Source organism: Schistocerca serialis, chromosome 3 (genome assembly GCF_023864345.2).
Source record: "Schistocerca serialis cubense isolate TAMUIC-IGC-003099 chromosome 3, iqSchSeri2.2, whole genome shotgun sequence".
Classification (NCBI taxonomy): domain Eukaryota; kingdom Metazoa; phylum Arthropoda; class Insecta; order Orthoptera; family Acrididae; genus Schistocerca; species Schistocerca serialis.
In genome coordinates this window covers 836,564,619-836,582,365 of record NC_064640.1, presented here as the reverse complement: position 1 = coordinate 836,582,365, position 17,747 = coordinate 836,564,619, and the positions used below count along the sequence as shown (strand labels likewise).

The 17,747-nt window shown below is 42.9% G+C and overlaps 1 protein-coding gene across 1 annotated transcript in view; it reads right to left on the bottom strand.

The window, feature by feature from the left end:
* LOC126470879 (serine-rich adhesin for platelets) overlaps window positions 1–7,718 on the bottom strand; it is a 479,197-nt gene extending 471,479 nt beyond the window's left edge. The window contains exon 1 of the mRNA XM_050098901.1: window positions 7,664–7,718. The gene's annotated coding sequence lies outside the window, so the exon portion shown is untranslated. The remainder of the gene's footprint in view (window positions 1–7,663) is intronic.
* Window positions 7,719–17,747: the final 10,029 nt, after the last annotated feature.

Here is a 17,747-nt window from a genome sequence, read left to right as displayed (position 1 = left end):
TGCATTATCCTGCTGAAATGTAAGGTTTCGCAGGGATCGAATGAAGGGTAGAGCCACGGGTCGTAACACATCTGAAATGTAACGTCCACTGTTCAAAGTGCCGTCAATGCGAACAAGAGGTGACAGAGGCGTGTAACCAATGGCACCCTATACCATCACGCCAGGTGTAGCAATTTTAATGGCCAGTAATGTATTAATGTTCGCCCCGTAGATAATAAATAATAGAGGTGGTGGCCCACACTTTGATCTAAGTCTTGATAAATTTGTGAGGCTTCCGTATATATTTCGCGATCTTCTTTCAAAATGGTTCAAATGGCTCTGAGCACTATGCGACTTAACTTATGAGGTCATCAGTCCCCTAGAACTTAGAACTATTTAAACCTAACTAACCTAAGGACATCACACACATCAATGCCCGAGGCAGGATTCGAACCTGGGACCGTAGCGGTCGCTCGGCTCCAAACTGTAGCGCCTAGAACCGCACGGCCACTCCGGCCGGCGCGATCTTCTTTAATTTGTAAAAGTGGTACATTATTAAATTTACTAAAGCATTTTGACCTTGATATCTTTCTGATACTTGCCAAAGCATGTGTCTCTTGCCTGAGTCATACGCCTCTCTAATATCTAACTACAGCACAAATAATTAAGAGTCTCAAATTACATTTTTCGCTTTTAACTGTCATCGGCATATGAACGTCTGCTCCCTACTACTGCCACCTCGCTCGAAAAATGACAGAAACAATCCGGCTGAAGGATAAACGAGAAATGTACTAGCGAGCAGTCTCGAGCCCATTTAATGCATGGCTGGACTCTTCCGCATTCCTCTCATTATTTGGACCTCGATGTTTTTCGTTTTCATACATTTTTTTTGTCCTACAGAATTAAAGTTCCGTGTTAAAAAAAGTAATCAACAACGCAGTTACATAAAAGCAAGATATCGTGGACTCGGCATTTCATAGTTATCTTTCTGCGTACAGTTATATTTCTGCCGTGAAAAGGAAAAATGTATCGGAGCGAGGGAAGGAAGAAGCTCGGTTCAAATTGTGTCACGTTTTTGATAGGAACAGGGTACCTCGGAGGAAGACGCAATACTCATTTTACCTCAGCATACCCACGGAACAAATCGGATCGATGCGGTTTATTCACAGAAGGAATAGGAAAGAAGTAATAATAATAATTGTGTACGGCTTAACGGTCCGGTGCAAATTTTTCAATTGCGTGCCACTTCGGCAACGTGCGTATCCCTAAGATACCTTGTTAACCGGACCGGGGAAAGGAGACGTACAGTCTAGCGTGGAATGTCTTTCGTGGCGAATCTTCACATCGTTAAGAGATGAAGGCTATGTTGGTCGCACACTGGGATCCGATGCCGTGACATTTCGCTGTCCATGCACGAGCTCAGTCATTAGACCACAGAAAATAAGTACACTTGTTTAATCGGGAGCCGTGAATTAACCTATAAAGCTAGCATTACACTAAGATATGTTTTCACCGAGATTAGTTTTAGGCAACTGACAAGCACAGCAATGACAACTTGTACACGAACCAGTGGGCAACATTATTATACAGCACCAATCGCCAACTTAACAATGGATCACTCGGAAGCTAGCGACATTTCTGCTGGTTTGCCTTCTGTGATTCTAAATTCCGTGCATTTCTATTTTCTGAGTGTGTGACAACGTTTAGTCAGAGTACAAAACCCAATTGCGGTCCCTCGGCGATCTATGCCCGGGCATACAGGGGTGGACTAAAATACGGAAACACCAAAACCGAAACGTATTACAATGCCTAACATGGTGTAAGAAAACTGTTGGCATTCAAAACTGTGTTCATCGGAGACAAAGGCATCGGGAGGAATGTCCCAGGAAAGTGTGAAAGGACCGCTCTCGTTATACAGGATGGTCAGCAAGAGTCTGAGAAAACATTGTTCTTGTGAAACACAACTAGCTCTTTTTTCGCATGATTTGTTGAGTGCTACTGACAACGGATTTCAGATCGATTCCGTATTTCTGGATTTTCGGAAGGCTTTTCACACACTTTTGACACGATACCACACAAGCGGCTTGTAGTGAAATTGCGTGCTTATGGAATATCGTCTCAGTAATGTGACTGGATTTGTGATTTCCTGTCAGATAGGTCACAGTTCGTAGTAAATGACGGAAAGTCATCGAGTAAAACAGATGTGATTTCTGGCGCTCCCCAAGGTAGTGTTATAGGCCTTTTGCTGTTCCTTATCTATATAAACGATTTGGGAGACAATCTGAGCAGCCGTCTTAGGTTGTTTGCAAATGACGCTGTCGTTTATCGACTAATAAAGTCATCAGAAGATCGTAACAAATTGCAAAATGTGTGTGAAATCTTATGTGACTTAACTGCCAAGGACATTAGTCCCTAAGCTTACACACTACTTAACCTAAATTATCCTAAGGACAAACACACACACCCATGCCCGAGGGAGGACTCGAACCTCCCCCGGGACCAGCCGCACAGTAACAAATTACAAAACGATTTAGAAGCGAGTTCTGAATGGTACGAAAATTTACAGTTGACCCTAAATAACGAAAAGTGTGAGGTCATCTACATGAGTGCCAAAAGGAATTCGTTAAACTTCGGTTACACGATAAATCATCTAACCTAAAGGCCGTAAATTCAAGTAAATACCTAGGTATTACAATTACGAACAACTTAAACTGGAAGGAACACATAGAAAATGTTGTGGGGAAGGCTAACCAAAGGCTGCGTTTTATTGGCAGGACACTTAGAAAATGTAACAGATCTACTAAAGAGACTGCCTACACTGCGCATGTCCGTCCTCTTTTAGAATACTGCTGCATCGTAAGGGATCACCACGATAAAATAAGGGAAATCAGAGTTCGTACGGAAAGATGTGTTCGTTCTCTCCGCGCGCTATACGAGATTGGAATAATAGAGAATTGTGAAGGTGGTTCGATGAACCCTCTGCGAGGCACTTAAATGTGACTTGCAGTTTCCATGTAGATATAGATGCAGATGTAGAGAAGTTTGTAAGGGTGTAGCAGGGTAGGTCGTGGTGAGAAATAATTGTTAAAAAAAAAAAGGAATTCGATGTGTTGTGTCGCTTCCATATTAATTAACGTTGAAGTTGGTCAATCAGGCCACTGCACTCGCTAATTCAAGCACTTGCACGTGTTAAAATGCGGAAATGCACAGACATCCGTTTGTCCACGAGTTACCATTTGTTGAAATGGTTTACCATTTCAAATGTGCTTGTTTTGGAAGTGATAAATTTAAGCTAGGTGAGTCAAAGCTATGTTTGTTCTGTTTGAGGGAACCAAACAAAGAACACGTTTGGCAACCCCGCTTCTGGCAGGCTGATTGACTTTGCCTGCACAGCGTCCTGATTGGCTAACTTCAGTGCTAAATAACTCGGTAATGGTGCAATGTATCGAATTTTTTTCTTAACTTGTGTTTCTCAGCATTACCTGCCCTGCAACACCCTTACAAATTTTTTAGAGTGTTTCTGACCACCCTGTATACGGCGTGTCCAGCGAACGACGCCCTGATTTCAAAATTAAATACCTCGAAAACTAAGATCGATAGACGAGTGCAACAAACGGTACATTTATTGTGAACGCTGTAAGAATTTTATACAGAGGTTATACAGAAATTTCAAAATAGTTCTAAAAGCTGTTGAAAGATGGCGCTGAAAGCTATACAGCTCGCACAGTATTAGCGTGGATAATTAAACTCATCCTCTGCTAGCAGTCTTTGTAATCGTAGTCAATCTTTTCGAAGTACGGACGTGGTGCACACAAAAAATGAAATTTTCCATCACACACTGTAATGTCTCAACGGATATGGATTCAGATATCACACGGATCGCCGATTCAAGCTCATCCAGTATGGTGGCATGATTCCAGTAGACATTGTCTTTCGATGTGTCTCACAACAAGTATTCACAAGGAATCAGAATGTGGAGGGCAATCCACCCCTGCGCCAGTAAATTTGCAATAATCCAATGCAGTGTCTCTATTCCCGACTTATTCATTAACAAACTGGAACACTTGTCTTGTACAACACGGTCTAGCCCCATACCGCATGAACCACGTGGTGCCTGGTCGATCCTCTAATGCTTGCTGAATGGCGACAAATTGTTACAAAATTGCAAAGTAACGTTCACTACTGATAGTTTCTCACAGGAAAAATGGACTAATAATCCTTCTAGTGCATATCATAGCCCAAAAAGTTACTTTGGGGGAATACAGTGTTTTCGCTTCACATAAATGGGGATTTCCGTAACCCCAAAATTGTTAGTTTGTTTATTCACGACTCCCTTCAGACAGAAATGTGCTTTCTGTGAACCAGATGCAGTCAACATCATATCCTCCATTGTCAATCACTGTGAGAATCTCGTTCAAAAAAAAAACAGCCCTCTATCGCACAGCTCGTGGCTTTGGATTTCGAATGCAATTCTTCGGACGGGTTTCCTTGGATTTTGCAGAATAATTCTACAAACCGTGGTGAAATTTTCAGGAGTAACTACAGTTTGCCATCCCCCTCTAGATCATCAGCCCTGCTGCCTAACTGTTGGAATTTGGTGAAGAGCTTGCGCACGGTTTTCGCACTGAATCCCTTTGGAATATTAAAACCTGTCTGAAAACTGCACCTTGTTGCCGCAGGATGGTTCAAATGGCTCTGAGCACTATGGGACTTAACATCTATGGTCAGCAGTCCCCTAGAACTTGGAACTACTTAAACCTAACTAACCTAAGGACAGCACACAACACTCAGCCATCACGAAGCAGAGAAAATCCCTGACCCCGCCGGGAATCGAACCCGGGAACCCGGGCGTGGGAAGCGAGAACGCTACCGCACGACCACGATATGCGGGCTGTTGCCGCAGGACTTTGTTCTAAACTGTAGTGTTCCAGAATTAGAAAAACACGCTGTTCAACGCTTTTAACCTCTTCTTTCGGTACGCTAACCTCCTTTCACGTTGCAAAAGTGGAACTGATCGGTTTGAGCTGCGGGGCACTATTTATGGGCTCTACGTATTGCATCCGTTAGCAGTTTTTCGATCTATTGCGAAACTTCTCTATAGATTTTGTATAAAATTCTTGCAGCAGATATTTAATTTTGAAATCAGGGACTCCTTCGTTGCACACTCTGTGCATAAATGATCTGACAGGTAGGGTGGGTAAGAAACTGCGACTATTTGTACTATACGGAAAAGTGTCATTATTAAGTGGCAGTAGGAGGATACAAGAAGACTTACAGAGATTTTCTGTTTGATTTGATAAATGGCCGCTTGCTCTTCGTGTGAGCAAATGTAAGTTAATGCAGACGAACGGCAAAAACAATCCTGTAATGCTCGAATACAGTTACTGCTTCACACAGTCACGTCTATTGAATATCTACATGTAACGTCGCAAAGCGAAATGAGATACAACTAGCACCTTAGGTTGGTAGTAGGGAAGGTGACTGGTCGACTTCAGTTTATTGAGACACTTTTAGGAAAGTGTAGCTCATCTATAAAGGAGACCACTCATAGACTAGTTCGACCCATTCTTGAGACCAGTTCGCGTGTCTAGGATACACACCTGGTCGGATTAAAGGATAGATTTGTTACCGGTAGGTTAGATCAACATGCAAGTATTACAGAGATGCTTCGTGAACTCGAATGGGAATCCCTGGAGTTTAGACGACGTTCTTTTCGTGAAATACTATTCAGAAAATTTAGAGAATCGACATCTGTGGCTGACTGCTGAACGATACTACTGCCGACTACGTACATTTTGCGCAGTGACCACGAGGACAGATATGAGAAATTAGGTCTCGTATGGGGACATAGTCATGTTTCCCTCGCTATATTTGCGAAGGAACAGGAATGGCAATGACAAGGTTCTCTCCGTGGTGCCTTATGGACTAGGCATGCAGATAGCGTGCATTTGCATAGTTTCGTCACTCAGTCGATTGGTGGCTTCATTTCATTTTATAATAACTTATTTGTAATGATTGGAGTTCGTTGACACGTAATCTTTCTTTCTTTATGAGTACTAAAATCCCGAATATTCCGACTATAGAAACGTAAATTTACTTTCGATTTTTTGTCATGTAGATAACTTACTTTATTTAATTTTTCAAGGATGATTCATTTTTAATATTTTACATGATTTCTACGTTTTTGTGTTTATCGTTCGTTTATGACAAAACAGTTTATTCTTTAAGTTTTGGCAAGAACGAACAATGCGTGTGCGTCTAGGAAAAACGTAAGAACGTTGCTCATAAATGTATTCGTACACACCGAAAACGAATTGATGTTTCATCAGCTTATTGTCATTATCGCGCCACATACTGTTGTTAACTTTGACCAGATATGGGTAATGAAACAAAAATATAAATATTTTGTATCAAACGTAACGCCCATTTTTGAAATATCACTATTCGCATGTCGATTTTTTTGATTCGTTTTTGAAACTAAAGTAAAATAACGAACTTCACGCTCCAGTTGTTTCAACAAATATTGGAAGATTTTCTAATACAAGCACATGTTGTTCGTCAACAGATGTTCCCTCAATTTCGAGGACCTGTACATGCTGAGAGACATTAACTACAATAGCTCTAAGATGGCTGTACAACAATTTTCTTACAGCTTCAAGGAATGAGATTTCTTAAACAAAACCATACCGACTTTAAATTAATTATTTTTCTTATAACTTCAGTTCCAACTGCCAACACAGTTTTTCATTATTGTACTTCATTTCACAACTCACTTTTCATATGTTTTATATCACTATGAACTCATTTTATCGATATTTTCAGGTTGTTTTAGTGATAATTTTCGCGGTATTTTTGGTCATAAAAAACCGGGCCGTGCGGTTACAAGTCGTTTTTTAGTTTTTCATATTCGTAAACTCAATGAATTATCACTAGGGGCAACTGTCCCCACTGCTCTCCGCCCCCCCCCCCCCCCCCACACAACCACCCTGTGAGTGCCATGCTGTCAAGTGGCATAAAACTGTTTACAACATTTGTGGTTACAATCGCTGTTGACTTAGCAAACCAGCAAGACAATAGTCAAAAATACAACGGGCTTTACAACCCATAAATAAAATCAGATGGTGATTACAATCTCATTGCATCCAGTCAGATTTTGTTTATATGTCTCCCTCAATCGCTTACGACAAATGCCAGGATAATTCGTCTGAACTGGAAATGCCTAATCGCCCTCCACACGTTTCCGAATCTGAACTCTTACTCGCTCCGTCGTCGTCAACGGGAAGTTAACACTAACCTTTTTTCCTTTTCTGATTCTCGCAAAAAACGCGCGTCTCGATTAATGCAGAGATTCGGTGACAAGACCTTAACGAGCCAGACGAACTGGCGCTAAAATATTAAGAGACCTGACGAACAAGAAGATGGTGACATTCGTAACGACTTTCTGATAATGTAGATTGCACACTTTGGGACGACGCCGTTCCATCACAGGAATGCCGATCAGAGTGCAGAGAGAAAAATGCTCATTACAGGCACGATTTTGAAGAAACTGGTCCATTAAATAATCGCTGAAAACCGTCACGATCTACTTCAGCATAATGCCAGATTCACACTGAAGTTTGGCGCCGCCGCAGAAATTCGTGCAAGTGGCGTGTTCACCAGACTGAAGGGTGCTGCAGATACGTACCGTGGTAGGTGAGGGCGTCACACCACAAAGCTCATGTCCCGACGGCGAACGGAATGGCACTAGGCCGCAGACACTCTTCCAGCGAGCTCTGCGCCCGCCTGGAGGGAGGGAGGAGGGGGCTCCGGTGAAAGTGGCCTTCGTAACGGTGCAGCGGCTTCCGTGAGCCTGTGCGTGTGTGTGTGTGTGTGAGCGCGTGTGTGTGTGTCGAGTCTAATGGGCCGCGCCTTGTCTTGAGGCCCCATAGGCCTAATTCACACAGAAATGGCCTGTTGACGCTGACTTACGGCGGCGGCGAGTCAGGGACTTCTAGCGGATGGAACGTGAGCAATTCACACAGAAGTGGGGCTGTCAGAGACCCGGGACGGTCGTGCTACGAATGGATTAGAATACGTCGTCTGCACCAGGAGACAATACTGATGAAACGTTTTGCGACACTCTAAATGTTGAGCAGCGAAGAAGATACATCCAGTATGGTTGAGAAAAGAAAAAAAATACAGCACATTCGAACTAATGAAAGAACTGAACATGGATTCTGAACGTTTCCAGCATTTTTATAGGATGTTTCATAAGTGAAGGACAGCACTCACAGAAAATCAATGAAATTGGAATGTTTTGATCATAATTCCTATTTTTCATATGTGTTTCATTTGAACGTAGGCCTAAACATTGCTGATTTTGTGAGAGATGTTGTAAGTGTTACCACACTTTTCGAAAATCTGATCATCCGTAAATGTTTAACTGCTGTAGACCGGAAATTCCTCGTAACCAAGCGTAGTTTCCTACCATTTAGTTGATATTTTGCCCTTATAGGGAGGAACATGTAACTTCACTCGGGCTTGTACACAACCTTTTATCATGACTCGTGTGCAAAAGGGGTTCGGTTGTGCACAGTTGCATTCGCGCCCTATGTTGAGTAAATAGCCAGCCTAAGTACAGCAGTGAATGAATTCAAGTGTTTGTCTAAATCACGATCGTTCACAAATGATTTACACCGGCAACAGTTTAGGATGATAACGTTTTTATTTTGCTAAATCACATCCACAAAACAAACTGATGGCCACGTGATACTATGTCGGCGGCTCTTAGCCGCACCGACTTTATCGCACCGACGGACCACGATCAAAGACCCCGACCGTTGTCCCCTATCCTCTGTCCTGTGTCTGCTCACGTGACACTACATTAGTCAAATATATTATTTCTAAACATGGCCATCATGCATTTACAATGTTACAATATTAAAATACGTAAAACTAAATACCTTATATTATTTTGTAGACAATCATCAGATTATTTACACATTTAAGGGCACTCCATTAAACCCCTCTTCTTTTGTTTAATCACGTCTTTTCCTAAAAGGTGTGGCATACGAAATACTCATTTTGCTCTACATAGATCGAAAACTGAACAGTACCTTCACAATAAAAGACAATAACTTATTATGCAGAGGTTCTCAAACATCCTTACAACTTAATTTTTATACAAAACATGTTCTTTAATGTCCAAAATATTATCCCTGCTACTATACTTTAAATTTGAGTTTTGGACTATTTTGAGGAGCTCCTATGTTTATGGAGTACTCCTATTTCAGTGATCAGATAGCCAGCAAATCCAATGATTAGCAAGACAAGCACACCTTACATTATTAACATACATACCAAGTTATGCACTGAGACATAGACAATTATGTAACTAAGTAATTCAATGTGGAACTGTTATACGCTGCCTCCTCTCTTTATCAAGAAGGTGACTCCATAAATATATTGACTTGTGCTTGCTACACCCCAACTGTTCTTCCACAGTAAACATTACCACATCCAGCAGATTAGTTATACTATTACAGTATCCCTTGCAACCTCACAAACAAAATATCCTTTTACCTGGAAAATTGTATTCTAGTCATTGCCAACGCTAAAGACAACGTAATACTTCAGTGCAAAATGGAACCAAAGGATTTTAGCGCACTAGACCATAGGTTGCAAGGAGGCTCAGTCAAAATAACTGAGTATGTTTGGTAACACATCTCATCTGACAACCATATTACACTAATGGGAAAAGTCAAAACATCCAACAACAATGGATTTGTCAAAGCATTGCAAAAAGCCGAGAGGTGCTGGCAAAAGGAATCTGCGGCTAGATAACATTACAGTTTTCCATACCTAGGGTGATAAATTCTGCAAGTAAAAAAGCGCCAAGAAAAAAACCTTACTTGACATATGACAGTATATCACAGCTGAAGAACGGAAAGTACCATATGAATAGTGGATTTGCGCTGTACATTTTAGTGTAATTCCAACAGAAATAGTGTTAAATCTTTCCATATCTTCTGCTACTGTTTGTGCAGATTTGTATTGCAGTAATAATGTTGCGCTTTGGCCTGTATTATTGTACTTTCTGAAAATAAGATTTGCATTTCTGCAATAAGTAACACAGAAAAACCAGGGTGGTTCAGCAGTACAACGTTGTAATGGCACAGATTAAACGTTGATAGTCCAGGAAAATAAGAAAAGATAGTGCTCTTTTTTCAAAGATATTATAAATAATTCTGTAATACCTGTTAAGGAAACATACAAAATGGCGTTTTACCTCATATACACTGCCTGTAAGAAGAAAGCCGAAATTTGCAAGCTTAAAATAGGTAAACATAAAACATTCATAATTCATTATATCAATAGCAAAATCTCATTTCTCATTCATTGCCCGCTCGAACACACACCATTTGTTCGACAATAAGTGAACGAAAATAGTTACTGAAAGCGTCGTCGATGACACTGCTAGTGTACATGATAAAAATTTACGTGTACAGTATAAAGCTAAATCTGCCGCTGAATCAGCGATTTTGACCCTGTAGTTCTAAAATGAAAATAACTGTTAATGCAATGTTAACTTAAAATGTGATTCTAACTGACTTCATAAACGACGTACGAAAGAGAAACACGAGCCAGAAATCCGCTTAGCGCGCGGCCATAACGTCGAGTGTTACACCCCGTAGCTCGTCGCGGCCAAGCGTCAAAATATACTGATGGAAAAAAAATCACAAAACCACAAAATAATTAATGTAGAGCAGTGAAATTTCGGGAATACATTTGTCTAGGTAACATATTTCAGTGATTAACAGAACAAAATCGCAGGGTAACATAAGCGCGAGATAAGACATTACAAATGTGAAATGTTGCTTCATTAATAACCAGTGTAACCGCCAGAATATTGAATTCAAGCATGCAGACGTGCATGTGTTGTGTTGTACAGCTGCCAGATGTCAGTTTATGGGATTGAGTGCCATGCCTGTAGCACTTGGTCGGTCAATACAGGGACAGTTAATGCTGGTCGTGGATGACACTGGACTTGTCCGATCATGTCCCATTTGTGCTCGATTGAAGACAGATCTGGTGATCGACGGCCGAAGTGGCCGTGCGGTTCTAGGCGCTACAGTTTGGAACTGCGGTACCGCTACGGTCGCAGGTTCGAATCCTGCCTCGGGCATGGATGTGTGTGATGTTCTTAGGTTAGTTAGGTTTAAGTAGTTCTAAGTTCTACGGGACTGATAACCAAAGAAGTTAAGTCCCATAGTGCTCAGAGCCATTTGAACCATTTTTGAAGATCTCGTGATCAAGCAGGCCAATTCAACAAAATGGTTCAAATGGTTCTGAGCACTATGGGACTTAACATCTGAGGTCATCAGTCCCCTAGAACTTAGAACTACTTAAACCTAACTAACCTAAGGACATCACATACATCCATGCCCGAGGCCGGATTCGAACCTGCGACCGTACCGGTCGCGCGGCTCCAGACTGAAGCGCCTAGAACCGCTCGGCCACAGCGGCCGGCCCAATTCAATATTTCGTCACTCTGTGGAGCATGTGGGTTACAACAGCGGGACGTAGGCGAGCATTACAGTGTCGGTAAACACCACCTGGAATGCTGTTCATGAATGACAGCACAACAGGTCGAATCACCAAACTGACGTACAAATTTTCAGTGAGTGTGTATGGGATAACCACGAGGATGCTCTTTGTGTATTACAAAATCGCAACCCAGACCGTAACAAATTACAGGCCCATATCGTTAACGTCGATATGCAGCAGGATTTTAGAACATATATTGCGCTCGAACATAATGAATTTCCTCGAAGAAAACGGTCTATTGACACGAAGTCAACATGGTTTTAGAAAACATCGTTCTTGTGGAACACAACTATCTCTTTATTCACATGAAGTGCTGAGTGCTATTGACAAGGGATTTCAGATCAATTCCGTATTTCTGGATTTCCAGAAGACTTTTGACACGGTACCACACAAGCGGCTCGTAATGAAATTGCGTGCTTATGGAATATCGTCTCAGTTATGTGACTGGATTTGTGATTTCCTGTCAGAGAGGTCACAGTTCGTAGTAATTGACGGAAAGTCATCGAGTAAAACAGAAGTGATTTCTGGCATTCCCCAAGGTAGTGTTATGGGCCCTTTGCTGTTTCTTATCTATATAAACGATTTGGAAGACAATCTGAGAAGCCGTACTCGGTTGTTTGCAGATGACGCTGTCGCTTATCGACTAATAAAGTCATCATAAGATCAAAACAAACTGCAAAACTATTTAGAAAAAAATATCCGAAATGTGCGAAAAGTGGCAGTTGACCTTAAATAACGAAAAGTGTGAGGTCATCCACATGAGTACTAAAAGGACCTCGTTAAACTTCAGTTAGACGATAAATCAGTCTAATCTAAAAGCCGTAAATTCAACTAAATACCTAGATATTACAATTATGAACAAGTTAAATTGGAAGGAACACATAGAAAATGTTCTACATCTACATTTATACTCCGCAAGCCACCCAAAGGTGTGTGACGGAGGGCATTTTACGTGCCACTGTCATTACCTCCCTTTCCTGTTCCAGTCGCGTATGGTTCCCGGGAAGAACGACTGTCTGAAAGCCTCCGTGCGCGCTCTAATCTCTCTAATTTTACATTCGTGATCTCCTCGGGAGGTATAAGTAGGGGGAAGCAATATATTCGATACCTCATCCAGAAACGCATCCTCTCGAAACCTGGACAGTAAGCTACACCGCAATGCAGAGCGCCTCTCTTGCAGAATCTGCCACTTGAGTTTATTAAACATCTCCGTAACGCTATCACGGTTACCAAATAACCCTGTGACGAAACGCGCCGCTCTTCTTTGGATCTTCTCTATCTCCTCCGTCAAACCGATCTGGTACGGATCCCACACTGATGAGCAATACTCAAGTATAGGTCGAACGAGAGTTTTGTAAGCCACCTCCTTTGTTGATGGACTACATTTTCTAAGCACTCTCCCAATGAATCTCAACCTGGTACCCGCCTTACCAACAATTAATTTTATATGATCATTCCACTTCAAATCGTTCCGCACGCGTACTCCCAGATATTTTACAGAAGTAACTGCTACCAGTGTTTGTTCCGCTATCATATAATCATACAATAAAGGATCTTTCTTTCTATGTATTCGCAATACATTACATTTGTCCATGTTAAGGGACAGTTGCCACTCCCTGCACCAAGTGCCTATCCACTGCAGATCTTCCTGCATTTCGCTACAATTTTCTAATGCTGCAACTTCTCTGTATACTACAGCATCATCCGCGAAAAGCCGCATGGACCTTCCGACACTATCTACTAGGTCATTTATATATATTGTGAAAAGCAATGGTCCCATAACACTCCCCTGTGGCACGCCAGAGGTTACTTTAACGTCTGTAGACGTCTCTCCATTGATAACAACATGCTGTGCTCTGTTTGCTAAAAACTCTTCAATCCAGCCACACAGCTGGTCTGATATTCCGTAGGCTCCTACTTTGTTTATCAGGCGACAGTGCGGAACTGTATCGAACGCCTTCCGGAAGTCAAGAAAAATAGCATCTACCTGGGAGCCTGTATCTAATATTTTCTCGGTCTCATGAACAAATAAAGCGAGTTGGGTCTCACACGATCGCTGTTTCCGGAATCCATGTTGATTCCTACATAGTAGATTCTGGGTTTCCAAAAACGACATGATACTCGAGCAAAAAACATGTTCTAAAATTCTACAACAGATCGACGTCAGAGATATAGGTCTATAGTTTTGAGCAACTGCTGGACGACCCTTCTTGAAGACTGGGACTACCTGTGCTCTTTTCCAATCATTTGGAACCCTCCGTTCCTCTAGAGACTTGCGGTACACGGCTGTTAGAAGGGGGGCAAGTTCTTTCGCGTACTCTGTGTAGAATCGAATTGGTATCCCGGCAGGTCCAGTGGACTTTCCTCTATTGAGTGATTCCAGTTGCTTTTCTATTCCTTGGACACTTATTTCGATGTCAGCCATTTTTTCGTTTGTGCGAGGATTTAGACAAGGAATTGCAGTGCGGTCTTCCTCTGTGAAACAGCTTTGGAAAAAGGTGTTTAGTATTTCAGCTTTACGCGTGTCATCCTCTGTTTCAATGCCATCATCATCCCGGAGTGTCTGGATATGCTGTTTCGAGCCACTTACTGATTTAACGTAAGACCAGAACTTCCGAGGATTTTCTGTCAAGTCGGTACATAGAATTTTACTTTCGAATTCACTGAACGCTTCACGCATAGCCCTCCTTACGCTAACTTTGACATCGTTTAGCTTCTGTTTGTCTGAGAGGTTTTGGCTGCGTTTAAACTTGGAGTGAAGCTCTCTTTGCTTTCGCAGTAGTTTCCTAACGTTGTTGTTGTACCACGGTGGGTTTTTCCCGTCCCTCACAGTTTTACTCGGCACGTACCTGTCTAAAACGCATTTTACGATTGCCTTGAACTTTTTCCATAAACACTCAACATTGTCAGTGTCGGAACAGAAATTTTCGTTTTGATCTGTTAGGTAGTCTGAAATCTGCCTTCTATTACTCTTGCTAAACAGATAAACCTTCCTCCCTTTTTTTATATTCCTATTAACTTCCATATTCAGGGATGCTGCAACGGCCTTATGATCACTGATTCCCTGTTCTGCACTTAAAGAGTCGAAAAGTTCGGGTCTGTTTGTTATCAGTACGTCCAAGATGTTATCTCCACGAGTCGGTTCTCTGTTTAATTGCTCGAGGTAATTTTCGGATAGTGCACTCAGTATAATGTCACTCGATATTCTGTCCCTACCACCCGTCCTAAACATCTGAGCGTCCCAGTCTATATCTGGTAAATTGAAATCTCCACCTAAGACTATAACATGCTGAGAAAATTTATGTGAAATGTATTCCAAATTTTCTCTCAGTTGTTCTGCCACTAATGCTGCTGAGTCGGGAGGTCGGTAAAAGGAGCCAATTATTAACCTAGCTCGGTTGTTGAGTGTAACCTCCACCCACAATAATTCACAGGAACTATCCACTTCTACTTCACTACAGGATAAACTACTACTAACATCGACGAACACTCCACCACCGGTTGCATGCAATCTATCCTTTCTAAACACTGTCTGTACCTTTGTAAAAATTTCGGCAGAATTTATCTCTGGCTTAAGCCAGCTTTCTGTACCTATAACGATTTCAGCTTCGGTGCTTTCTATCAGCGCTTGAAGTTCTGGTACTTTACCAACGCAGCTTCGACAGTTGACAATTACAATTCCGATTGCTGCTTGGTCCCCGCATGTCCTGACTTTGCCCCGCACCCGTTGAGGCTGTTGCCCTTTCTGTACTTGCCCAAGGCCATCTAACCTAAAAAACCGCCCAGCCCACGCCACACAACCCCTGCTACCCGTGTAGCCGCTTGTTGCGTGTAGTGGACTCCTGACCTATCCAGCGGAACCCGAAACCCCACCACCCTATGGCGCAAGTCGAGGAATCTGCAGCCCACACGGTCGCAGAACCGTCTCAGCCTCTGATTCAGACCCTCCACTCGGCTCTGTACCAAAGGTCCGCAGTCAGTCCTGTCGACAATGCTGCAGATGGTGAGCTCTGCTTTCATCCCGCTAGCGAGACTGGCAGTCTTCACCAAATCAGATAGCCGTCGGAAGCCAGAGAGGATTTCCTCCGATCCATAGCGACACACATCATTGGTGCCGACATGAGCGACCACCTGCAGATGGGTGCACCCTGTACCCTTCATGGCATCCGGAAGGACCCTTTCCACATCTGGAATGACTCCCCCCGGTATGCACACGGAGTGCACATTGGTTTTCTTCCCCTCTCTTGCTGCCATTTCCCTAAGGGGCCCCATTACGCGCCTGACGTTGGAGCTTCCAACTACCAGTAAGCCCACCCTCTGCGACCGCCCGGATCTTGCAGACTGAGGGGCAACCTCTGGAACAGGACAAGCAGCCATGTCAGGCCAAAGATCAGTATCAGCCTGAGACAGAGCCTGAAACCGGTTCGTCAGACAAACTGGAGAGGCCTTCCGTTCAGCCCTCCGGAATGTCTTTCGCCCCCTGCCACACCTTGAGACGACCTCCCACTCTTACCACAGGTGAGGGATCAGCCTCAATGCGGGCAGTATCCCGGGCAACCACAGTCGTAGTCCGATCGGGGGATGCGTGGGACGAGCTGGCCGTCCCCGACAAACCCCCATCCGGACCCCCACAGTGATGCCCATTGGCAACAGCCTCAAGCTGTGTGACCGAAGCCAACACTGCCTGAAGCTGGGAGCGAAGAGATGCCAACTCAGCCTGCATCCGAACACAGCAGTTGCAGTCCCTATCCATGCTAAAAAATGTTTTGCAAAGAATGTCTGAACTAATCTACAGAGAGCGCAAACAAATCGACAAAATTTAAACGGTTATTAAAATACAAGATTGCCTAGTAAATGCAGTAATGCTGCTACTTGCGCACTACTGACACTGCTCGGCGGCGGAAGGAGACTACGGGGAGCACGTATCTGTAGCAGCGAAAGGGGTAATGCGGTCGTGGTGGCTTTACTTCATAAACTGCGCGCTCCCCCCTAAACGTAAGCTTGCGAACTATACTATACTATAGCGCTGCTTCTCTTGGCGCGTGCTTCGTGTGCAACTGGCAACGCAGCAATCTCCCGCGTCTGGGCGGGCATGCGCGAGCCGCCAAGATAAAAGAATTCAACTATAACATCAGCTCACCATGTCCAGCCTAAAGGTGTCTAACGCTCACGACCGTTACAGCGTTTATTTAAGGCAAACCTGATTATCATCCTCAAAGTGGTGCTCGTATCGCCACTATTATGCGGTTGGTGCGAAATCTGAATAGGCATAATTTCTCTTGGTGTTGTGATTTCTTTTTCCCTCAGTGTATGTCACTTATTTACTTGAGACTGGAAAGAGGTATAGCTCTCCTTCCACCGTTAAAAACAATTTCGAAATATTAGTTGTCTTTCGTATGCAGCAACCTATGTCATAAGCCCATCAAGGTTAAACTGGCCAGCGACTACACTTTTCACTACAAACTTTGCAAAATACGCCCTGTGGTTTACTTCTTTGGGAATTATCACAATAACTATGCGCAATAAGAAAATAAAACCAGTTCGCTATCAATCTCTGCTGTCAGACTGTTGTTGTTGTTGTGGTCTTCAGTCCAGAGACTGGTTTGATGCAGCTCTCCATGCTACTCTATCCTGTGCAGGCTTCTTCATCTCCCAATACCTACTGCAACCTACATCCTTCTGAACCTGCTTAGTGTATTCATCTCTTGGTCTCCCTCTACGATTTTTACCCTCCACGCTGCCCTCCAACATTAAATTGGTGATCCCTTGATGCCTCAGAACATGTCCTACCAACCGATCCCTTCTTCTAGTCAAAGTGTGCCACAAATTTCTCTTCTCCCTAATTCTATTCAATACCTCCTCATTAATCATGTGATCTACCCATCTAATCTCCAGCATTCTTCTGTAGCACCACATTTCGAAAGCTTCTGTTCTATTCTTGCCAAACTATTTATCGTCCACGTTTCACTACCATACATGGCCACACTCCATACAAATACTTTCAGAAACGAATTCCTGACACTTAAATCTATACTCGATGTTAACAATTTCTCTTCTTCAGAAACGCTTTCCTTCTCATTGCCAGTCTACATTTTATATCCTCTCTACTTCTACCATCATCAGTTATTTTGCTCCCCAAATAGCAAAACTAATTTACTACTTTAAGCGTCTCATTTCCTAAT